This window comes from Panthera pardus, unplaced genomic scaffold, assembly GCF_024362965.1.
Source record: "Panthera pardus isolate Hobbes unplaced genomic scaffold, ASM2436296v1 HiC_scaffold_8, whole genome shotgun sequence".
Taxonomy (NCBI): domain Eukaryota; kingdom Metazoa; phylum Chordata; class Mammalia; order Carnivora; family Felidae; genus Panthera; species Panthera pardus.
In genome coordinates, this window is record NW_026527013.1 from 36525827 (window position 1) to 36552134 (window position 26308).

Consider the following 26308-nt stretch of genomic DNA (forward strand, 5'->3'; position numbering starts at 1 on the left):
GACAGCTGGATACAAACATGCAAAACAATGAATGTGAACTCTTACCTCACATCATATACAAAAATTAACTCAATATAGACCAAAGAACTAAAAGTAAGAGGGAAATCTGCAAAATTCTTAGAAGAAAACATAATTGTATACCTTTGTGACATTGAATTAGACAGTGGTTTCTTAGGTATGCTATGAAAACCATAAGTAACAAAAGAGAAAAATAAATTGGAAATTATCAAAATTAAAAATTTTTGCGTTTCAAAGAATACCATAAATAAAATGAAAAACAAAACAAAACAGCCACTGACTGGAAGAAAATATTTGAAAATCTTTTATCTGATAAGGAACTTATATCCAGAATATATAAAGAGCTACAACTCAGTCACAAAAAGACAAATAACACAATTTAAAAATAGGCAAAGGATGTGCATAAACATTTCTTTAAAGCAGATACATGAGGGACGCCTGAGTGGCTCAATCGGTTAAGCATCTGACTTTTGATCTCAGCTCAGGTCTTGAACTCGGGGGTTGTGAGTTCAAGCCCTGCACTGGGCTCCAATCTGGGCATGAAGCCTGCTTTTAATTAAAAAAAAAAAAAAGATATATGAATGCCTACTAAGCACATAAAAAGATGTTCAACATCATTAATCCTTAGGGAATGCGAATCAAAACCACAATGGTATACCACTTCATACCCACGACAATAGATACAATCAAAAAGAAGAACAATAACCAGTGACAACAAGGATGGGAGAAATTATAACTTTGCACATGGCTGGTATGAATGTAAAATAGTACAGTCACTGTGCAAAAGATTGGCGATCTATCCAAAGGTTAAACAATTACCATACGACCCAGCAATTCCATTCCTAGGTATATACTCTGAAGAAGTAAAAACATGTGTTTAAAAAGAACAACTTTGGGGGGCCTGGGTGGCTGGGTCATTTAAGCATCCAACTCTTGATTTTAGCTCAGGTCATAATCTCACAGTCATGAGACAGAGCCCCGCATGGGGCTCCATGCTGAGTGTGGGGCCTGCTTAGGATTCGCTCTCTTCTTCTCTCTGCCCCTACCCCTGCTTGTGCTATCTCTCAAAATATATAAATAAACATTTTAAAAGGGTGATTTTTGTGATTTGTGAATAAATAAAATATATAAATCAAGAATAAATAATCAAGCAATCATAAAAAAATAAGTAATGACGGAAAACAGAAGGAAATACTGATCCCTGCTACAAACTGGATGAATCTCGAAAAAACTATGCTAAGTGAAAGGAGACAGAGAAGATCACCTATTTTATGATTCCATTAACATAAAATGTCTGGATTAGGCGAGTGTACACAGATAGAAGGTAGATTAGTGGTTGCCTAGGACTGAGGGGGTCTGGAGGGAGGGTAGGGGAAATGGGGGGATGACAAGGTTTCTTTTTAAGACAATGAAAATGTGCTAGAGTTAGATTATAGGGATGGTCACACAACTCTGTAAATATACTAAAAGCTGTTGAGTTGCACAATTGAAACAGGTGAACTTTATATGTGAACTATATCTCAATAAAACTCTTACCAAGAAACAAATAAATAAATAAAATAGAACACATCTTAACCCTTTACCTATATTTCCTAAATATTCTACAAAGAGCATGCAATAGGTGTATCGTCAGGAAAAGGTGTTCAAATTTCTTGACTGGAAAAAGATGTCTCTTGGACAAAACACAGTAAAAATAAAAGCTGGAAATCAGTACTGCACGTGAACTCCACCGTGAAACTCACTAAACGTAGACAGGAAACAACTAAAGGAAAATACATCAAATTATTGACCATGATTTTGAGTTGGGTTCACTGGATGATTTTTATTTATTTTTTGGCAGGCTCTCTTTTCCTTATTTTCTGTATCAGCACATATTACTTTTTGGTCTCTAATTTTGAAATGCACATGAAATCATACAAAATGTTATGGAGTGAATGAAATGTAAGTCTCTCTCCCATCCTGGTTCCCCAGCTCCTCATTTTCAGGACTGCCATGTAAGATTGCTCAAATTGTTTACTGCACGATGGCATGTGGCTGAGGCAGTGAGTGGAGGTTATAATCTAGCCTGGGCTCTGCTGGATAAGCCACAACTCTGGGCTCTGAGGAAACAATCTTTTTCATCTAAACCACAAGAAGATGCTATGGAAGGAAGTGACAGCCCTGCCCTTGTCCCCTCCATAAAGGCTGCCACTATGCCTAGTTTTTCGTGTGCCCCTCCAGACATCGTCTATGTTATCCAAACATACACGTCATGCTGTACGCATGCGATAATTATTTTAAAAGAATAAAGACTTTTCAGGAAAAGCAATACAATATAATCAGAATTTAAGTACTTCTCGAGAAGTCATTCAAGGTAAAATTGAATTAAAAGGAAGAGGAAAAAAATCGTGTTTGTAACAAACAAGTCTTAAGGGAAGAATCCCAAGAGCAAGGATTGATTGCTGGACTGTCTTCTACCACTTACCAGTCTCCAATTCACATATATTGTTTAAGCAGCAAATGAAATTGATTGAAATGCAATTGCCAAGCAGGTTGATGCTTGGTACTTTATTCACCATGCTCTGCACAGCTTAGGAGAGTGTGGGGTGCATGCAGTCCAGCTCCCACTGTGGGAAGCGTGAGGATTTTCATCTGCTGAGACACCTGGGAATGAGCGTCCCCATATGAAGCCTGACACTTCTGTGTCCTTCACACCAGAGTCCTTGAAAACTAGGAGAATTGCTCAAACAGAAACCTAGGGCACGCTGTTCATCTGTACTCTAACACCTGTATAGTCATTAAATTTGGGCTGAAGTTTCTGCTTATTTAGAGAAAAGGATGGTTAAATCAGGAAATACTTCAAATTATGAGATCTGACTGCAAGGATTGCTCTGCTACTCTGAGTAACCTTTTAGGCTTTTTGCCTGGGTTTCTGTTCCATGTTTTGCCTCATTACAGAAGGCAATACTGGTCTTCTTTTCCTCAGGCTCTTCCTCTGCAGTTCTTTCAGTTCTAAAAAGTCTTTTCCACCCCAGGATTTCACCCAATGACCTCCTGTTTATCTTTCCAGCCTTAGCTTGAATGTTGATTCCTCAAAGCAGGTGAGCACCTCATCACAGCAGCTGGATCTCACCCCCAGACCATACGCTCCATGAGTGCCTGCCTTGTCACCATTGCACTGCCATCACTTAGTGCTTGGCTCATAGTAGATACTCAATAAACCAGACAAATGAGTCGATGGCAATGCAAAAGCTATCCATGATCCCAGGAAAGCACTCACTCATTTAAACAAATGGAGTGTCATTTATTTTTTTTAATGTTTATTAGTTTATTTTTGAGAGAGACAGAGAGAGACAGCACAAGCAGGGAAGGGGCAGAGAGAGAGGGAGAGAGGGAGAATCTCTAGCAGGCTCCATGCTCAGTGTGGAGCTCAATGCAGGGCTCAATCCCACGACCCTGGGATCATGACCTGAGTTGAAATCAAGAGTCAGACACTTAGCCGACTGAGCCACGCAGGAGCCCCAAATGGAGTGCCATTTCAAAGAAAGCTTAGAATTAACTGAAAGCCAAGAATAATAAGGCTTGGAACCTACTTTGGAGTAGAAGTGTTTTCCCAGGAAGAAGTGGGGAGAAACATGAGCCTGGTACTGGATCAGGGCAATTCTCAGACGAAAAACAACACTGGGATAAAATGGTTGGGACCTAGAAAGGTGATCAGGTGGCTTCAGTGTGAGATATTGCTACTACAGGCAGAGGACACTGTGTGCTAAGAAGGTGACATGTTGAACCATCTCGATTTTAATTTGACCTGATTCAAAGAGGTCTTGACATTAGCAGTGGGATTATCCAAGATATATTTGTCCTCCTAAGTGGCTTATTCTCTAAAGCCCCTTTCAAGAGTGCTTTGAGACGTTCTCAAACTAGTTCTGTTTCTATTACTTCAAGTTGTGCTAGGAGCAGGTTAAGAAGACCTGAACTCATTTGCCTTGTGGATTTGCTCTCTGTTTCTATTTCTGCAACAGAATACTTAAGTCTGTTAACTGATTAACTACAAGAGTGCTGGGAATGTCAACAGTTACTGGCATTTTTTCTGAATGTCATTTTCCATACATGCCACTAAATAGTTTCAGAGATGATAAAGAATTGAAATGAGTAATTTCAGATATTCAGTTTAGAAATCAATACAATGTGGGGCACCTGGGTGGCTCAGTCGGTTGAGCATCCGACTTCGGCCCAGGTCATGATCTCACGGCTTGTGAGGTTAAGGCCCGCGTCGGGCTCTGTGCTGACAGCTGGGAGCCTGGAGTCTGCTTCTGATTCTGTGTCTCCCTCTCTCTCTGCCCCTCCCTAGCTCATGCTCGCACTCTATCTTGCTCTCTGTCAAAAATAAATAAACTTAAAAAAAAAAAGATTAAAAAAGAAATAAATACAATGCAAACATATTTACATGATAAAACACAGCTACCATAAATATTGGAGTTCGAGTTGGAGAAGAACTTTCAAAGGCCCACAATCATTGAAATATGGTTGTGTGGAAAGGAGGGCATCCAGATTAATTCAATTCCCTTCCAAAACAGTGAAAATGTATGCAGACTGACCCTCTTCAACTATTCCATTCAAGTAAACTACATGGCAAAGGGGAGGGAATGTGTACCTTCAGAGGCCAGGGGCAGGACCCAAAGCAATTTTAGCAATGGGAAATTGAATTCCCTGATTTTATCTTAAAGATTCATGTAGATTTTGTAATCTTCTTCATGTAGATTTTGTAATCTTCTCCATAATAGATCTTTGATTTTCCTTCCAAAAATGCACTTAGTAAAACTGATCGTAGGGGAAGATGCAACATGTTTATTTTGGGTTTCCCATAATCCCTTAGGGCACCTCTTAATACCCTGATGAAGACGATGCATTACCCTAGTGTAAGAAGCCAGAGTTAGACATTAGGGGATACAATCCTTGTATTTTATACAAACCTCAGAAAAGCTTTTAGTTTAGTTGAAGTTTTTCCATCAACAAATGATTAAATATGGTAATCGATGTATAGACAATTCTTCTGGAATCTCAGAGATTCCTATCATGGCACATACCACACTATAGTGAATTTCTCATTTCTTATGCCTCTTCAACTGCTGTGGTCATAGGGCAATTACCCGACATCCACTGTACCCAAAATAAATAGCTTAAGCTAATTCTGGTAATCCCCTTCTCCTTCCTAAGTGATTGGTTTAGGAAACAGCATGTGATATAGTCCTGGCCATTAAGACCCAGTTTAATGGGAGAAGTTTCCTGGGGGAGCTTTTAGGAAACTTTTCCTAGAACTGGCACAGCTACCTTACCACCAGTTTGACGATGAAGCCAGACACACATGCCATTTAAGCAAGACAACTACCGACAAGGGAAACTGGAGTCTTCAAGCATTGTATGGGATGCTCACTACTGTGAGATAATACTGTTTCCTTGCTAATGAAGCCAATTTAACGTGTGACTTCTCTTTTACTCTAGGAAATCTTTAACAATATACGTTACATTAGACTGGAACTTTGTGGAGGGCAAGATGTATGACTTATTATCTTTGCATCCTAGAGTCTAACACAGCATCCTAATTAATATATGCAGGACGAAAATGAACCAATTATCAAACTTACAATGTACAAAGTGAATTTCCCAGCTGACTCTAGGCCTTCGAGACATCTAAGATCCAAGTGAGCAACCCAGATTACAAACACTGTGACATGAAGGGAGGTGGGGTTGTTGGTATTAGGAGATAGTACTACAACTGACCTCAACATATTATTGATAACATATACGAAAAACAGTAATCAAAAGGGAAAAGGAACCTGAGATGCTAGCATGGAGACAGCTGGCTAAAGAAGGGGTAAGGAAGATCCAGAGTGATTAATTTGGTTTAAAGAAAGCACAACCTTGGAATGTCTGGATTATAGCACAATTCATTCAAATACAGAAGGCAGGAGAGGAACAGTGCTCATTTACTTGTGGGAGCATCCAGGAGGACAGATCAGTAGCAGCTGGATGTGGAAATAATACTGATGTCCCTACATTGGTGACACCCAAAGATTAGGTAAGATCCCTAGTACTTCATTAGTACAAACTGTCTGGATCTCAGAGGTACTTTGAAGGTTAGCATGGATTTAGGGGGCTCAAATGGACCCACAGATAGTCCTTGGAAAAGGAAGATCTACTCCTTTCTGATATTCCTCAGAAAAGAAGCTACGTGTCAGGCATTGATTTAGAGAGTTGCACACACATCAACCCATTCTAATGTCCTCAGAAACTCTTAAGTATTATCACCATCCCCCTTTCAAACCTGGACAGATTCTTCCATCAACCAAGAATTCATTGAGTGGTAAATACAACAAGGAATGCCATGTAGTGTCGCATTCTCCAAGAGAATCTTTTCTAGGAAAGTGAAGCATTCAGTGATGGGTGAAGAAGGAAGGAGGGAACCCTTCCTCATCAGGTAAGTGGAGAAGCAGGCCTCATTCTTGCCATTACTGCTTACCCCTGAGACTATGGAATATCAGGTGCTATTCAAGTACAGTCACAGGATTCTTCACAGGGAGGAAAAACAGGCTGGACAGGTTTTGAAGTGTGGAAACCTTCAATATGTGTCGAATGCAATCAGCTTGAAAATAAAAGAGGCTTAAGGACATGGTAGAATTTTACAAATTCAAGGTACTCTAGTTATGAAATATAGTATAGTTCTCTCTCTATTCCACACCTGTGTGTGTGCATGCAAATGCACACACACACACACACACACACACACACACACACACACACACTGGTCTCTCTTTGCACATTTTAATTCTACTTAAAATCAGAGACCAGTCTTTTCCTAAGGATATTTTCTCCTGGGTTCTCTTAAAGAAAAGTCAAAAAGAAAATCTGTGAAAATCTCCCTGAGATTTCTGTTCAATAATAGAACTCTGAAAAACTAAAAAGTTATAGGTTTTCTAACCTAATCATATTCATCATATCATTTTCATTAATACTAAGTATGAAAAAAGTGTGACTCTACATTTAAACTTGTTTATTAAAGTTAGAAATATCAGATGTAACTTGAGTTACAATGCATTGATTTCTTGGGGCGTGTGGGTGGCTCAGTCAGTTAACTGTCTGACTTTGGCTCAGAGCATGATCTCATGGTTTATAAGTTGGAGGCCTGCATCAGGCTCTGAAGCCTGAAGGCTGCTTTGGATTCTGTCTCCGTCTCTGTCCCTGTCTTTGTCTCTGTCTCTCTCTTTCTCTGCCCCTCCCCCACTCATGCATGCACACGTGCTCTCTCTCTCAAATAAATAATAAACATTAAAACATTTTAAAAAATGTATTGATTTGTTATATATAAAGCACTCATTAAGCCTTTGATCCTCACCACGATCTATGAAATAGATTTTATTAATATCTCAGTTTTACAGATAGTGAAACTGAGGCATAGAGCAGTGAAGATAGTGACAGGTTAGATTCAGAGACTGGAGACAGACATTGGGGTACCCAGAGACCAACAGTAAAGGTAGAATAGTGAGTTTAGCACTTGGTACTGAGTGGAGTTGGGCACAACCACAGTGGGTCAAGAAAGATTAGAAGTCAAGTTCACATGAGCACTTGGGAATGGGGATACCAAGAAAGGAGGACAAGGCATGGAGAAAGGTGAGTTGGTTGGTTCAGAACTCAAAACTCCATAGGAATGGATAAAGGGTGCAAGAGGTCTTGTTATATCCATGTATATCAGCAGGGACCAGTGCTATCTCAGTGGTGGCACATTAACAGGCAGCCAAAGAAAGCTTGCTGAAGCAGACAGGAATGAAAGGGGTTAGAAACGTAGTCTAGCAGCCTAGGAGAGAAATGTGGGGTGCCAGCTACACAGAGATTGCAATGTCTTTATTTGACAAAACTTTTTGCTTCCGAATGTTAGAAACATAAATTTAACTAATTTAAGCAAAACAGGAACTGTACTGGTATTGTCTGGATGTCTGGGGTACCCTAATGTCTACCTGTCTCCAGTTGCTGAATCTGACCTGTGGCTCTCTTAACTTCCCCAAATAGGGGGACAGGAAGGGTCAAATGGGCCTTGAGGACGCCAAGAACTATTTCTTTCTTCTTGCCTTTGACACCACTTCCTTTGTATGGTCCGTTCATTCTCTAAGGTGTGCTATCTCAACAGGGTATAAAAAAACCACAATGAAATCTCCAGGTGAATGTCCTTCCAACCTACTAATGAGCCAGCTCTTCCCTGCCAGCCCCAGTAGGTTAAATCATGGGATACCATGTTGATTAACTATCATAAGACCTGTGGCTGGGGTAGAGGGGGTGGTGGTGTGCATAGTGATTGGCTCAGCCAATCAGGAAGCAGGAGTCATTCCAGGGTCCAGGAGGGTGGGGTAGCATGACTGGCAGCCCCCTACAGGACAATTGGTCAGAGTGTGGAAAGATCATTTCCTTCAGTGAAGGAAGTTCCTGTTACCAGAAGAAGGAGGCAAATGGACGCTGGGCAGCAGAAACAGCTCATGTTCCCTCTTGCCTTTGAGGAAAACCAACATCCAAAGCTAAGGCAGAACCACTGCTAAACCATAGTGTGCTTTTTTTTGGAACACACGATAGTGTCTGGCTTACTCTGATACCATTATTTTCTAGTCTTTTCTTCATTTGTGCCAGAAATTAAATAATCCAAGGTGACATGTTTTCTGGTCAGCAGAAAGGGCCTTCTAATTTCATGGCAGCCCATCCAACTGAAATTTAAATTTAACTTGGCCTCTCCTAGTGAAACAGTATGCACAATATTAATAGTAAAGGTATTTATATTTATGTGGTTTCAAATAACATTCTTTTGCATTTTCAATGATTTGGTTTTAGGACATCTTGGGTATAATACTTAATAAATCCTTTTTTAAAAATTTTGTTTAATGTTTATTCATTTTTGAGATCAGAGAGAGACAGAGTGCAAGCAGGAGTGGGGCAGAGACAGAGAGGGAGACACAGAATCAAAGCAGGCTCCAGTCTCCAAGTTGTCAGCACAGAGCCCGACACGGGGCTTGAACCCATGGACTGTGACATCATGACCTGAGCCGAAGTCAGACGCTCAACTGACTGAGCCACCCAGGTGTCCCAATAAATTCTTCCATCTGTTCCAGGAATGGATGCGTTGCTTTTTATTTTATTTTTTCACCCACAGAATATCAGTAACACCACATTCTTAATTTTATTGGGATCCCATAAATCTAAAAGCTTAAAATGTTATTAAAAAGGCCCTCACCACCACCATCTGGGAGGGCACTTTCCTTTCCATAAGTCCCACATAAAAAGACACAAGGTGCCAAATGCTAAAACCTCTTGCCAAAGTTGGCTTAAGGTTTCTAAATGGTCAAAGGCATGTTCACCCTCTCACTCATTTAAAACTTACAAAGCTCCAGTTTCGATGAACAAAGGCCCTTGGAAAAACCTGCACTGGATTCCAGCCGACACGCCACAGAGGTGCCTACAACTTTGCTGCAAAGACGCCAATGGTGCCAAGCTCAAACCAAAGCATCTCAGTGTCTGGATCCTTCCAGTCAATGGTTATCACTTCTACAGGCTCAGATGCTCTCCAGCAAGGAAGGAGCCTATTTCTCCTGCCAACTTCCCCTTTAAATAGGCTTGCCTCATTTCCTTTGTAAAATATGCACTTTCCTTCCTGTCCTCTTCTCCAACTTCTGGAGGAAAAAAGAAGCAAGAAACTGCTAAGTGATAACACCTCATCATTTGCAATTTACCTATCACCTCCTCCTAGCAAGCCATTTCAGTTTGTTTTGTGGCAGCAAATATGGCCTGTGGGGTACATCCCCATAGTTGTCAATGGATAGGGCCTAGAAATAGGGAGTGGCAACAAAAGTGTCATTCACTTTTTTTTTTTTTTTTTTGAGATTGGATTGAGCATGAGATTGCGTTTTTCCTTTCCAAACATCAGGCATTTGATTTTTTTTTTTTTCCTGTTGGAGCCCAGGCCATGTGAGTTTTTTATTCTTGGTATTGTGAGGGGAAAGAGAGTTAGGGGGTTGGGCACGACTCTCTATGGAGCTTAATGACCTAGATCAGGGGCAGCATATATTTTTTTTTTTTTTGTAAAGGGCCAGATAGTAAGTATTTTAGCTTTTGTGGGACAAATGGGTCTCAGTTGTGACTACTCAACTCTGCCTTCATAGTGGAAAAGTGCCAGACACAACACAGACTCCAATGGGCATGGCTGCATGCCAACAAAACTTCATTTACAGAAACAGGTCACAGCCTGCTGACCCCTGATCAAGATTATGGGTAGGAGAGAAGGCACAGATGAAACGGGGAGGTGCAATCAGGAGGAAATCTGTGTCTGAAAAGGAATTCAGGAGCAAACCTGAACAGTTCCCCTTGAAGTCATGGAGAACTCTGCATTTCTGACACATGAAACATGCCTTTCAATTAATAGTAATGCAAACATGCCCTCCTCCCACCCCCACGTGCAAACAAAAACCCCTCCCTCTGTTGTGCAAGAGCCAAAAGCCCTCAAAGGCACCACCTTGTAATCTGAGGTTCCGAGTGGTGAGCAAGACACTTCCTCCAGAAGGCCCTTGTTGGAAATTAAACCTGTCTCCATGGAACACTTAATAAAACAACCCACCAGCCTTGGGGAACATATTAGCTAATAGACAGCAGGGGTGTGGTGGAGGCTGACTTGGGGCATACACATTTTGAACGGAAAGTGCTGTAAAATAAGGAAATGAAATCCGAGAGGAGTCAGGGCTCGCCGCACGGGATGGACAGGGTAGGTGTGGGTAGGGCAGTAGACAACACCAGCAACCCTGAGATGGAGGCCATCATGATGTGGAGACACCACATGGGTTTTGGCAGAGGGTCGGGGCCACTCTCAGGGTGAGGGTGGCTGTAGTTGGGGAGAATTTCACATAGGGAGGTAAAGATTGGAGCGCTCGCTCCCAAATTCAAGCTGAGGACAATGCTCAGAGTGTGTTCCTGCAGAAAAAGAGGGAGGTAAGAAGCGCAGGTTTGAAGTCGGATTCTACCCAAGCTGGGGTAAAATCCCAGCTCTGCTCTGTCTGCTCTAAGGCCTTGGAGGAATTATGTTACCCCTTTAAGGCTCTGCTTTGTCATCTGTAAAACAGAGAAAGCACCTCCTTCCCAATGTTGTTAATGAGGAACATATATACGGCGTCTATAGCGACAGTCTCTGGCCCCTAGTGAATTTTCAATAAAGCAGTGTCTATTTCTCCACCACTCAAACTGTCTTAGCAGGACATTGACTGTCACTTGGTTCATCACTTCTTTGCAAATAAGATGCCACAAAAGGAAAAAGGTGTGGGTTACTAGCAACTTCTGGCTTAGTCATTACCCAGGAGCTAGATGCCTGAACTTCTCTCCTTAAGGTGGACAGGCAAATCTACTGGGCTGTGGAGAGATTTTGGAAAAAAATTCGTAAAACGGGAAACCAATAAACCAGGGAGATTCTTAGGCAGGGCTCCATTTCCCTACATCTACCACAGAAATGTTACGATCACCAGGGAGGAGGGATATTAGTGTGTTATCCATCGGTCTCAATAAGGCAGGAGACTTCTGCCAGGGGGTTGGCCCGATGGTGGAGTGGTGACTAGCATCCATTTTTCTTCTTGGTGTGATAATTCCAATTTTATACATTATTCACCCTCACACAACCCATGTGTTGACCCCAATTCACCCTCAGGGGCAAACCTAACTGGCATAAACTGATTAGTAGGGGAGTGGACTGCGGACATAGCTCATTAGAGTCTCTGGAATACTGCTTAGAATTCTGGGATAAAGTTGCCCTCAATTCTCAGTACATGGAAGGAGCACACGTGAGGACTAAACTGCCACAGCCAGTCTTGGCCACTGTAAAGGAAGAAAATGTGACAATAATGCCCACACGTGGAGAGGGCAGCACAGGGAGAATTCAAGGAACTGCGTCAGGCTCTTGATCAAACCTCACCTGAAATTAGAACTCTTTGGATTTCTCAGTTACATGAGCCAATAAACACCCCTTATTGTTTAAGACAGTTCAAACTGGGGTTTCTGTTGCTCAAAAGGGTTCTCACTCCAGGACCCCCAGGCCCTCCTGCAATGCCAGCAAAACTCCACCCTTTCCTCAAATGTACCCAATTTCCTGATAACAAATGCAGTTTCCTAGTACACAGAGCAGACCCTGGCTTGCTGCCCTCAGGCTGTTCAGTAAAAGGACAAAGGGATAAAGTGGAACGTTGACAGCTTCCCACCTTCCTCTCTGAGCCCAGTTAGTGCTCCTGACTGTTCCTCTCAGTCCTGACATCCTTTTTGGAATGATCTGCCATCAGCCAAGCCTGACCAACATCAGGGTTCAAGCTGATATCAGCTCTGAAATGCCCATAAGTCTGAGCATTCTACTGGTATTCCTGTGCAAAGGAGTGAAAAGTGTGAGGGTGTGGGTGAAGTGTGCACACGTGTGTGCGAGTGAGTTCATGTGGGAGCATATACGGTGTGTGTACAAGTGTTTCTGGAAGAGTACTCCCCCTCAGGGTGAACTGTCAAAAGGATGTCTTCTGAAGACGGGAAGTAGATATGACCCAGGAGAGGCCACTGAGAAGGAAAATGGCATGATGATTTACCCAGAGGCCACAGCAGTGACTTTTATTTTTTAATGTTTATTTATTTATTTTGAGAGAGAGAGAGAGAGAGAGAGAGAGAGAGAGAGAAAGGCAGAGACAGAATCCCAAGCAGGCTCCGTGCCATCAGTGCAGAGCCTAGCGCAGGGCTTGAACTCATGAACCGGGAGATCACGACCTGAGCAGAAAATGAGTTGGACACTTAACCGGCTGAGCTACCCAGGTGCCCCCACGGCAGTGTCTTTTAATAAGAGTCAATAAGCTAACAGCTGTGGAAGAAAGAAAAAAAACAATGGTAGTTTTATTGTGATAGAAAACGCTACAATCTAATCTTTGGAAATCTGTACCTGGCCTAATGGAATGGGGGCAGCAGATCCTAGAGGGTCAGCCCCGTGCAACTCATGAGTCCGGAGGGCCATGGTTTCCTGCGTCAAAAGAGATGGCATGCTCCTTTGAAAGCAGGCACAGCCCCTCGGCCCCAAATGTTGACAAGTGTTAACAATGGCTCCAGGATGCCAGAACTCTGCATGTTCAACAGAGCGCACCAGACAAGTTATCTAGGTTTCTACACAGACCCTCCCAATTTTATGTTTGGTATGTATGTATGTATATGTGTATTTATGTTTTAATTTTATTGATTTGAGAGAGACAGACAGTGTGAGTGGGGGAGGGGCAGAGAGAGGGAGAGAATCCCAAGCAGGCTCCGAGCTGTGCACGCAGAGTACAAGCCACGAAATCATGACCTGAGCTGAAACCAAGAGTCAGATGCTTAACCGACTAAGCCACCCAGGTACCCTTCTGCATGGTATTTCAATGGTAAATCACCATTGTACCACCTATGCCTGTGTGTTCAGTTGCTGTTTTTTTTTTTTTTTAATTTTTTCAACGTTTTTTATTTATTTTTGGGACAGAGAGAGACAGAACATGAACGGGGGAGGGGCAGAGAGAGAGGGAGACACAGAATCGGAAACAGGCTCCAGGCTCCGAGCCATCAGCCCAGAGCCTGACGCGGGGCTCGAACTCACGGACCGCGAGATCGTGACCTGGCTGAAGTCAGACGCTTAACCGACTGCGCCACCCAGGCACCCCCTCAGTTGCTTCTTTAGACTCGAAGAGATTTAACTTATGACTCCTTTAAATTCTTGTTACATATATGACTCAACTCACAAAAAGGACAATTGGCTGTTCCACCTCAGTCTGAAGTGAGGTATGCTTAGATGATTATAAATGCGCCTGACCAACACCATTCAGACCTAGGATAGGGAGGGAGGGGCTGACAGCACTGAATTTCTGAATTCTATTTTTCATCCCACAGGATATGAATCATGCAGGGCTCCGTCCCTCAACAGGGTAAATATCTTTGTCACAAGCATGAGGAATTAGAAACTGTTCTGTCTCATTGACTTCATAAAAACATTTGCCTGAACAAAGTCTCCAGTTCCAAAGCTGACTTTCCACTCCTTTCTAGGGGAACTTTGAAGAAGTCCATCACAACTAAAGTAGTGAGTAATTTATAACATCCTGAACAACCACCTGGGGATGTGGCTATAATACAATTCACACTGAAATTCCAGTTAATGACAGACTAGCTTCAAGTCCTAGTTTCAACATACTCTCTGTAAAGTGGAAGATTTCCAAGGATCATGCTTTTGAACAATCATCTATATCAAATCCAAACAAATCCCTGACTAAGTGATTTTTAAATTTGTCTTTAAGTCGAGTTGCAGAAACAAGTGGCTGATTGCTCAGAAATAAAGCAGGAATATTCTCCACTTGCTGATCTAGCTAGAAATCTCACTTCTCTCTAGATGACAATAATAATGGTTAACATTTATTGCGTGCTTACTACGTGCCAAGCACTACTTTGGGCACTTTTCATCTGTTAACTTATTCATGTGCTCAACAACTCTGCGAAGTGAGTACTTTTATTATTAACTCCATTTTTTTCAGAGGAGATGCAGGAGGGTTAAGAAAATGATGTAAGGTTTTTCAGCCAGTGACTGATGGAGCCATGTTTCAAAACCCAGGCTTAACTGCCTCACTGGGTTGAAATGCAGATTCAAAATATCTTTTGAATTATAACAAAAAGAAGATAAACTGAGGTCACTGATGTCATAGGAAAAGGACACCCAGAAGAGCTTGTCTTTGGAGTTAGACTATATGTAGATTGTCCAGCTTTCAGAAAGCTGATTTTATTTTGACTTTCTTTCTTTCTTTCTTTCTTTCTTTCTTTCTTTCTTTCTTTCTTTCTTTCTTTCTTTCTTTCTTCCTCTTTCTTTCTTTCTTTCTTTCTTTCTTTCTTTCTCTCCCTCTCTCTCTCCCTCTCCTTTTCCTTCTCCTTCTTTGGATAACTCAAAAAGTTGGGGGTGCACAGGAGAGTGAACATGGGTAGATGTGGGAGGGGAAGAGATGAGGGTGGGTGGCCTGAAGAAAGCAAGAGAAGAGAGCCCCTTGTTGAACATTCTTCCCTGCTGAAGCTGAAGGGAAACCCACATGGCCGAGTTTCAGTCTAAAGCACAAAAGGCTGTAATGTGAGCTTATCAGGCATTCCTACCTTCCCAACCATGAATTTACTCAAGGTATCTGAGGTTTAGAACTTGAAATGAGTCTTTCCAATCATCCATGTTGTACTGCAGGAAAGCGTGATTTTGTATCAAATGCTCCACTTGGGACCTCGCACAGAAGGGGCTGGGATGAGAGCCCTGGAGCGAGGGGGGACTGGGGTGCTGGCGGGGTTGGAGGGAAGCCAGAGTATACTTGAGTGAATGCCAATAACAAACTCCATATTCTTCCCAGACCTTCCAAGTTCAGTGGGAAACTTCATACGTTCTGGGCACTAAAACTTTCTCTGGGGTTCTCTATAGTACAGGTGAGTCTCAGAGTTAACCTGTCTCCTCTCTGGATCGACTACAGTAGCATACTCATATCTCTATTACAGTAATTCCCATCATCTATGATAATGGTTCCTTACATTCTTAACACCTAGCTCAGTCCCTGGCATATAATGGGCACAAGAGTCAAATTTGTTGAGTGACTGGTTAGAGATACCCAACTAGATCAATATACGAAACTGGTCAATAATATCAATAAAAACAACAGCTAGTATATTTATTGGGCACTAATGAGCCAAGCACTTACATGTACAATAAATTCATTTAATTTCCCAACTACTCTGTAATGGAAACATTACCCTGATTATCTCCATTTAACAGTAAATGAAACTGAGGCACAGAGAAGCAAAGTGGCATACTCAAGATCACTCAGCTAGCCTGGACTCAGCCAGGAGGTACTACCTGGATTTGACCTGTGGCAGTCTGACATTAGAATCAGATCTTTCGGCGTCACCTCAGACCTTCCCTCACCTACTGTCGGCCTGAAGGCAGTTAGCATCTCATGTTCTCCCACCGACTCTTCTCAGATATTTTCCCACCATCCTGCCCTCTCAAAACTCACCTGCACACAGTCACAAATCACCATAACCCCACTTCATATCCAGGCTTCCCCAAATGTCATCCAATCCTAACAGCAGCTTTAAGGCAGAGACGAATATGTAAGATGCTTGGAATATCAAGATTTCCCCTCGTCTTCTCTTTCACTAGCTTTCGCATTTGATTTGATTGCCTCAGTAATCTCCAGGGAACGTGATGAATTCACCATGCATCCCAAAGACGGGCAGCATTTTGAGATGCAGCAGAATGAAGATAATAAAACCCTGCATCTCATATGCTGTGAATTGCAGAGGAAAAGGACAACAAGAAGAAAACAGTGCCGACTCTTCTCAGTTATTTCTCAGGGATGTAAAGGAAACAGAGCAGAAAAATTTGTTTGCTTGATTTCTCCTAAGTGTTTCTACTAAGGCCATTCTCCTTCCTTGGGGACTTGAAACCTTCTGGAATTTCTTGACTCTGCCTATATGGTTGGGATTTTCATTACACCGGATTTGTTTCTTTTCAATAAGGTTGACATTGGCCTGCAGAAGAGGCATACATATGGAATAGTTTCAACTGTTTCTCATGACATGTATGCTCCTACGTCTACAGGGAGACAAGAAATTATCCCACAGCAATATTTCATTCACATAGAGAGGGAATCCAAAGGAGAAAAGTGGTTACAGGGAATAGATGCATATCTGAATAGAACAGGACCTCGTCTTGTATAAAATACACAATACTCTCCTCAAAAGACCTCAGTCAGGAAGAAATAATACACTGCTTTAACAACAGAGAGATAAACACTAGAATAAAGCTGCCCATGGGGCAGACGAGAAGCAAAAACCATTCTACACTTGAAGCATGCCCCACCCCCCCCCCCAAGGAATTTACAGTATGTGGCTGAGAATTTATCTTAGAAAATAAATGGTTCTGCTTTTGAGCAAGGAAAAAAAAATACTTCCCTTTTAATTAGAAGATGTTACTTCAATGAAAGTCTAGTGGTCCATGGGCAGAAAAAGTCAATGGTAATCTTAGATCTCCAACAGGGTTGAATCAATAGACACTGTTTGTTGCTGCAGGTTAACACTGCCATTAAATTGGTTTGACGTGTAGCACATCTCAAGGGCCTGCGTTTCAATACCATCACAAGTATTCACCTGAGGCAGAGGGTGTGCCCAGGAAGTAGACCCAACTGGCTTTCTGCAGGCAGCTGTTTTGTCCTCCAAGGATTTGCACGGGGACCTCTCTTTCTAATCTTCCCTACTACTGAGGCTGAGATCCACAGCTCCCAGCTTGTTGAGGCCTTGACCACTGCCCAGGGAGAAGAAAGGAATATTAGACATGTGTATTTTGTGAACAGGCAATGATACGAGTGACTCACTCAAGTGGACATAGAGAAAGCCCTATAATAGCTTCTTGAGGCTGGGCCACTGCTTCCAAAGGGAAGTACAGTCACATGATGTGGTAGATTGGGGAACAGATTTATGCCCCCAGTTTTCATTTTAACTGTATGTGCTTGGTCTTCCTTCAAGAGTCTTCTGTGTGTCCATGGTCAGACTCTGCCCATCTCTTCAGTCCCACCTTGCTCCCCTTCCCCACTTCCCAATCAGTCTTCAAACATGCCATGCATTCTGGCCACATGGCCATCGTACGTTGTTGCCTCCATATGGAACCTTGGTCTCTTCCCCTTCTCCTGGGTGATTCCCACTTACTTTCAGCTTCCAACTGAAAAGTCACATCCAGGAGAAAATCATCCATGATTCTCCCAGACTAGGCAAGATGCTTATGCCGAATAACCTCCTCGAAATGTGTTTCTTTTCTTCGGGCTTACTGAAGTCTGCAATTACACATGTATTCACGGGATTATTTAATTTATGTCATTTCCATGGGGCTGTGGTTTTTGAGAAGAGGAAACACTGTGAGTTTTTGGTCTCTATTGTATCTCCATCCCTCATGGTACATTGCAGGGACTCCAGAAATGTTTGCTGAATGAAGAAACACTCAAGGTATCTGGTTGACATATTAAAGACCAGATAAAAGATGGTAGTACCTGTGGAATTAATCAGCTACCCAAGGAGAAAATTATACTCCCTCGCTGAATAAAGTAATAAAGAAAGATCAGAAAGCTAGGAAGATTCAATATGAAAAGTTTTAGATCGGGGGACCGCTTTTTGCTTTGACCACCAAGTAGCACCAAGTAGCTTGAGGCTGAATTTGTGGTCTGCCCTTAATAACTGACACTGTTTAGCAGGTGGTCCTGAGTAACCCATTTATTTTCTTTCTTTCTCTCTCTTTTTTAAAGTACACCTGCTTTCTTTTTTATCTTTTTTAACTTTAGGTTTATTTATTTTGAGAGAGAGAGAGAGAGAGAGAGAGAGAGCAAGTGGGGGAGAGTCAGAGAGAGAGGGAGACACAGAATTCCAAGCAGGCTCTGCACTGTCAGTGGGGCTGATCTTGGGGCTCGATCTCACAAAATGTGAAACCATGACCTGAGCCAAAATCAAGAGTCAGACGCTTAACTGAATGAGCCACCCAGGCACCTCTGAGTAACCCATTTCTAAAGCACCCCAAAAGATACAAAACAGGTGCTCTAAGGACCTTGATGGGAAACAATATTACTTTAAAAGTTAGGTTAAAATCTGGCTAAATTGTCTATAGGCTCCAACGCCTCAAATGCAAACCTGACTCTTAGTCAGTATGGCCTGACTAAGTTCATTATGTTCATTTCCTGTGGCTGTGGTAACAAATTACCACAGAATGGGGGTGCCTGGGTGGCTCAGTCGGTTAAGCATCTGACTTCGGCTCAGGTCATAATCTCGCAGTTTGTGAGTTTGAGCCCCGTGTCGGGCTCTGTGCTGACAGCTCGGAGCCTGGAGGCTGCTTCGGATTCTGTGTCTCCTCCTTTCTCTGCCCCTCCCCTGCTCTGTCTCTCTCTGTCTCTCAATAATAAATAAACATTAAAATAATAAAAAAAAAATTACCACAGAATGAGCAGCTTAACACATCAACCTTTTCTTCTCTTAAGGTCCAGGAAGTCAGAAGTTCAAATTCAGTTTCTCTCAGCTGAAATCAAGCATCAGCAGGGCCACACTCCCTGCAGAGGCTCTAGGATAGAATCCATTCTGGCATCTTCCAGCTCCTGGTGCCTGCCAGCATGTCTTGACTTGTGGCCACGTCACTCTAACCTCCACCTCTGTCTTCACATTGCTTTCTCTTCTGTGTGTCTCTTTCACTTCCTGCTGCCTCTCTTTTGTAACGACACCTGTGAAGGCATGGAGAGCCCACCCAGATAATCTAGGATAATCCCCCCAGCTCAAGAACCTTAATCACATCTGCCAAGTCTTTGCCATATAAGGTTACATTCACAGATTCTAGGGATGAAGACCTGATATCTTTAGGGGGCACTATTGAGCCTACTGAAGCCATCTGTTTCAACCCTAAAATACACGCACACATACATTATAACTAATTTACTGAAAATCTACATGTATGCAGAACAACTTTACTCATCACTATATCTTACTGCTCTCAACTGGGTTTAGATCATTTGGTGGGAGGTAAACGTGGTGTGGTAGCTACAATTCTAACATGGCTCCCATGATTTGCACACTCTGGCGTTACGGCCTATGTAATCTCCTTCCCTTAAATGTAGCTAGGACCTTTAAACTTGCTTTCAGCTGAGAGAATATGGAGAAGATGACGGGCTGTCACTCCCTTGATTAGGTTACCTTAGGTACCAAAGGTGATGGGCTGTCACTCCCGTTATTATTCCATCTTATTAGCAAATTGGAAGGAAAAATGATTTTCTGCTGTCTTTGAAGAAACACACTGCCATCTTGGTGATGGCGGCACATGACAAGGAACTGCAGATGTCCTCCAGGAGCTGAGTTCTGCCAACACTCAGTGATTTTGGAAGAGACCCTGAATTTCAGACAAGATCACAGTCCCGGCCAAGACCTTAAATATCAACCTGGGTAGCGGACGCAGTGAAGCTGTGCCCACACTCCTCAGCCACAGAAACTGTGAGATAAGAAGTATGTGTTGTTTCAGCCACCAGCTTTGTGGTAATTTGTCATGTAGAGACAGAAAACTAATACGCTTGATTGCAAGTGTTTACTATCTCTATCTGAGGTAGAGAATGCATAATCGCAGACAACTCAAATGAAAAGAGTCAACCATCCCAAATGTCCAGAGAGCAAAGTACCCTGGGGGAAAAATGCGTGCTGCAAACCAGAGGGCCTTCCGAGCCAGCAAATGGGATTCACAGTAATTGGAAATACACTGGGAGATGGACTGGGGGGAAATTTAGAAAGGGCAGAGTTTAAGCAGAACTCTTGTAGTTAGAGATAGAACTCCAACTCCAACCAAAGCAGACATGAATAAATAAATCCAGTAATGGTGAACGTGGGGGAGTTTATTGGCTCACACATCTGGAAAGACCAAAGGTATCTGCCTTCAGGCACTGAAGCTCTGGGCCGTGTCCCTCTCGGTCTCCCAGTTCTGTTTCCTCAGTGTTGATCTCCCTCTGGCTTCTCAGTGGAGCCAGAGGTGGCCACTAGCAGGACCAAACTTACACACAGCTAGTTTAGCAACTCCTGTGGGAAGAGATTCTGTTTCCTAATAATTCCAACATGAGTCATTCAGTTCTTCTTCTCTGGCTCTGACTGGCCAGACCTGAGTCACATGTCTGAACTTCACACCAGAAAAGACTGAGGGAGCAGCCAGCCTTCCTTGAGCCTGAAGGCCAGTTGGGTGGGGTTCTCTTATGAGAAGAAGAAGGATTAGATACTGGGCAGTCAAGAACCACAGATGCCCATTCTCCCATAAGCAACATGGCAGATGCATCCGAATGCCAGCTCCACACTGGAAAAAGGTGGGAAGAGGGCTTTTTAAGTCAGGAATCAAGTAGTAAACGGAAATTTCCACGCAGAGTGCATGGAGCAGAACTTGGAGAATGAGCTGTGGGAAGAAATGCTTGGGGCTAAAATGAGTCAAGGTAGTTGATCTGCTGAGTTTACAAATTTTTTTGTTTTTACATTTATTTATTTTTTGAGAGACAGAGAGAGACAGAGCACAAGTTGGGGAGGAGCAGAGAGGGAAGGAGACACAGAATCCAAAGCAGGCTCCAGGCTCCGAGCTGTCAGCACAGAGCCCGACGCGGGGTTCGAACTCACAAACTGTGAGATCATGACCTGAGATGAAGTCGGACGCTTAACCGACGGAGCCACCCAGCCGCCCCAATCTGCTGAGCTGATAAACAAGGTGACCCTAGGGAGGGATTTCCGAAGGCATGTGGCCTGATGAACCCAGCGGATCCCTCTCTAGAGAAAGAATGTAAAATCTATGGAAAGTGACATGGTGAAAATGAATGCTCCCATCCTTTCCATCTATGGAGCAATCATTATGTCACAGGTGTCATGCTTTCTACCTTACATTCATTATCAGATTTATTCCTCACCCACAGCCCTATGAAGTAGGTACTTTGACATTTGAGGAAATTCAGGCCCAGGAGGTTAAGGGATTTTCCCCGAACGTTAGGGACCTGGTAACTGGCAAAGCAGGTAAATATGTTCAAATCCAGGTAAGTATGTTCCCAAAGTCACTAAGCTAAACCTCTTCTTTCTGAATTAGTCCTGACCTGAACAGGACAAGAGAATAGGGAAATACCCAATAAAATTTAACTCTCACATTGTGAAAGACTATTTCAAACCTTTTTTTGTGCAACTAAGTATTTTGGCCCAAGAATTAATTGACTAGGACTTCAGAGGTAAGTCAAAAGCCCTTTGGAAAAAGAAAGGTGGATCCAAAACAGCAAAGGAACTGCAGAGAAACAAGGGAGGATAAGAGGCAACAATGGGTTCTCAGATGCACCCTCACCGACAACTTTGGAAATGTCAAAGGTAAACAATGAGACAGGAAGTTAGAGAGGAAAACGGCCAGGGAAAGTTCAGCCCTATAATCCTTCCACGCCCTCACTGCCCATTGTGACTCTCACTGAGTCAGCCCAGATGGGAGGAAAGCAGAGACCTCACTCACCCAATGTCCAACCTCTCCATGGCCTGGAACTAGTGGAGGATGAAGCTTGTGAGTGCAGCTCAGACACACCCATGGTACCCCCTGTCCCACTGCACTTCCATACCCAGAAATTTCAATCAGAGCCCCGGAGTACAGACAGCACTGCCCAGGGGCCTGGGTTCTGAGGTGAGTCCAACCATTAATTACCAAATGACTTTGGGTAAGGCACTTACTATCTCTGGGCTGTAGTTTCCCACATGAAAACTTGGGGGTTGAATCAGATGAGCAATTGCACATTCATATGCCAAGAGAGACCAAGAAGGTAATGATAATGATGTAGCAGGCTAAGTATAAGACAACAGGGAGCAGTGGGGACTGGAGATCCCACGTCCTGTCCAGAAAGGGCATCCCTGGTGTCTCCAGATACATCAATTTCCCCTAAGAAGTCAGAATTGGGGCCTTTATATAAAATCCCCTAATCTTTAAGTGTTGGCAACAAATCCAAACTCCTTAAAAACCCTATTCAAGGCAAACTTCGGGTAATTTTGCTGGCCAGTTTGTGATACTGAATCTGAATACAACCTGTTTATAAGGTGCATGTGGTTATTTCAGCTTAATTAAAACTGAACCAAAATTAAAAATTCCGTTTCCCAGTCATACCAGCCACATTTAAAATGCTCAACAGCCATGTGCGTTAGTAGCTAGCATATTGGATAACACAGACATAGATCATGCCCAACCATGCAGAAAATTCTCTTGCATTGTCTGGGTCTAAATGATCTCTAAGACAACTTTCAGCTAGGCAAACTCCAACTAAAGACAAAATAAAATGAATTGTACTTTCTGAATTGACAGGAAACAAAGATCCTGGAATTTCAGTGCATAATTCTAACACAAAAAGATTGGTGTGATCATTTTTTCTTCTCCTTGATGAATTTCCGTCACTTACATTTAAATCAGTTTCAACAGATTTGTTAACAGGAACGGCCTGATAGTTTCTAGTTTGCTTCAACATGTCAGGTAAATCCTTGAATCATTTCATTAACAGTGATTTGAAATCTAACCTTGTCTGAAAAGGAGGACATGGGACGGAGGAAGGGAAAACCCTCTTTTCTGTTGCCTAAAACTTACTCCTCCTCTACTAGATAAAGTTTTATTGCCACACAGAGCTTTTAGCTGCCTGTGCAAGACCCTACGTTGTGACCACTAGCACTGTTTTATTTATTTATTTTTTTAAGTTTATTTATTTTTGAGACAGAGAGAGAGCATGAATGGGGGAGGGTCAGAGAGAGAGAGGGAGACACACAATCGGAAACAGGCTCTGGGCTCTGAGCTGTCAGCACAGAGCCTGACGCGGGGCTTGAACTCACGGACCGCGAGATCATGGCCTGAGCCGAAGTCGGCCGCTCAACCGACTGAGCCACCCAGGCGCCCCCCACTAGCACTGTTTTAGATCACCGGTCATTAAACTTTTCTATAAAGAACCAGACAGGAAATCTTTTCAGCCTTGGGGACCGCACAGTTTCTGTGGCAGAGGTATATCACTGGCTCATTACATGAAAGCAGTCATTGACAGTGCATACACAAATGGGTGTGGGCAATGTTCCAATACAACGTCACCTCTGGACACCAACATTTAAATTTCATATAATTTTCAAGGGCCAAGAAATGGTCTTCCCTAGTAAAAGAGAAAAAAAACCCTTTCTTAGCTTGGGACCATACCAAAACAGCATGCGGGATGTGGCCCACAGGCTGGAGTCTGCTCACCCCTAACCAAGTTCTGGAGGCTCTGTGATGGAGAGATGGGTGGGCTTCGAGCCAGGGAGGGTTGCACTCTGGCACAGGCATATGATTCACTGGGCATTTATCCAATGTACGTTCTATACTTAGCTGATGCTGTTCGGGAATGGAGGAACAGACCACATAGGTTCTTTTTTGTTCTTTTTCTTATGAATAGAATCGATCTTCCTTCTTCATGCATTCCATATTCGCAAATTCGTCTACTTGCTAAAATTTACTCGCCACCCCAAGATCAAACTTATGCTGCATTTGCAGTCATTCTCAGACATGTACGGAGGGGCAAAAAATGTGAGTCACCCTCGGAGCGAGGCCTTAGCTAAGGTCAAACAAGATGACACCCTGCCTTCTTACTTCAGTGCACAGACTGTAAACCAGTGTCCTTTACATGGTCTTTTTTAGCACCGTGTTTTTTGCACTTTTGGGCTTTTTGTTGGTGACTTTGCTGTTTCAAAAATTTTTTTTTTAACGTTTATTTATTTTTGAGACAGAGAGAGATAGAGCATGAACGGGGGAGGGTCAGAGAGAGAGGGAGACACAGAATCTGAAACAGGCTCCAGGCTCTGAGCTGTCAGCACAGAGCCTGACACGGGGCTCGAACCCATGAACTGTGAGATTGTGACCTGAGCTGAAGTCGGACGCTTAGCCGACTGAGCCACTCAGGCGCCCCATGACTTTGCTGTTTTAAATGGTCCCAAAGCATAGCCTTGAAATGCTGGTGAGAGTTCCTAAGCATAAGAAAACTGCGATGTGCCTTATTCAGAAAATGGGTATATTGGATAAGTTTCATTCAGGCATAAGCTCCAGTTCTGTTGGCTATGAGTTCAATGTTAATGGAGCCACAATATACAGTAAATAAAGTGTCTTCAAACAGAAACACACATAAAACAAGGTTATGTATTGATTGGTTGATGAGGATGTTGTGACCAGAGATTCATCAGAGTCTAACCCCGTATTTCCCCTAGGAGCTGGTTCAGCATTTGCTAATTTGGTACTCAAGGCAACTTTCTACAACCTAACTACCACAAAAAATAAGAACTGGCTGTCTATATTTTTACTGACGTTAAAAAGAAGTTGCTGTGGTGATCTCCCATCCTTTCTCCTTATAAATTGCCTTTAAGGCTTTAAGCCTTTAAAGCTTACTGAAGAAGGTTGAAACTATTATTTTTTTTAATGTTTGTTTGTTTGCTTGTTTATTTTTGAGAGAGAGAGAGAGAGAGAGAATGAACAGGGGTGGAGGGTGGGGGCAGGGGGACAGGACACAGAGAGAGGGAGACTCAGAATCCGAAGCAGGTTCCAGGCACTCAGCTGTCAGCGCAGAGCCTGATGTGGGGCTCGAACCCACCAACTGTGACATCATGACATGAGCTGAAGTCGGATGTTAACCGGCTGAGCCACTCAGGTGTCCCAGTTTTAACTACTTCAAATGAAGTTTTTGGGTTATTTCATGATTTTAGGTGTCCATGATTCCCTAGTTTCTGGTTCTCCAGATAAATGGGCTGTTGCCTGGGTATATGTCATAGAAACCTATTTTCAATAAATTCTTCACTTGTAGATGATTTGAAAGCTCACAAACTATGCTTCTAGTGGTAAAACACCCCAAGACTAAAATCCCAGCAGGATTCTGTTAAGAGACTTGGCAGGTGAACGTTTTGCCATGTTGTAAACATCCAACACAGTTTTAGAGACTATCTGAATGATACTAAATATCAATCATAATTAACAACCTAAACCTAAGTATTCATCGTTAAGTCAACCAGGGTTTTATGGGAGACCTGGAGCCTTTATTATGGGTATGATTTTCATTTGCAAATGTTGCAAAAAATGCACTGGCTTTGTCCTCTGGAAACACATCATGTGAGGTGGGCCAGCAGGGGAAGTTATTTGGAAAAGGAAGAGGATGTTGGGAGTTGATACATCTGAGAGGTGAGGTGCAGGCAGAGCCAAAAAAAAAAAAAAAAGAAGTTGCAATGCATTTAGAAGAATATTAACAAGTAAGCCGATGTGTCTTCTGAACACATAAACACGGACATTTTTTGTTAATGACTAACTTCTCCTGACTGAACAATCTTTCTATGATTGCTGATGTAAACCCTGGCATTGACTGAGCTCTTCTTTATGACCTTGGCCTCTTCCTCAAGCATTTCTAAATATTAGATGACATTATAGTGCTTAATATACGCCAGGCACTATTCTAATAAGCAACTTTAAATATATTAACCCATTTAATCCCCCAAATAATCATATGAGGTAGGCAGACTTATTACCATCTTCATTTTAAAGATGATAAAACTGAGACAGAGCGATGTCATGTAACTTGCCCTGGGTCACAGCAAATAACTGGCAGAGCCAGGATTTAAACTCGGGGAGGTTCGTTCCAGAGCCCTTTTCCTTGACCGTTATCACCACACTGCCTCTTAAGAAAGCACTGGA

The 26308-nt window shown here is 42.7% G+C and overlaps 1 protein-coding gene and 1 long non-coding RNA gene across 9 annotated transcripts in view; one reads left to right on the forward strand and one right to left on the reverse strand.

Annotated features, from left to right (window-relative positions):
* Positions 1-26308, reverse strand: part of FRMD4B (FERM domain containing 4B) — a 318608-nt gene that overhangs the window by 178430 nt on the left and 113870 nt on the right. The window lies entirely within an intron of this gene.
* LOC109279026 (uncharacterized) overlaps positions 22058-26308 on the forward strand; it is a 64184-nt gene continuing 59933 nt past the window's right edge. For both annotated transcript variants that reach the window (XR_008420656.1, XR_002085961.2), the window contains exon 1: positions 22058-22264. This is a non-coding gene — a long non-coding RNA (uncharacterized LOC109279026). The remainder of the gene's footprint in view (positions 22265-26308) is intronic.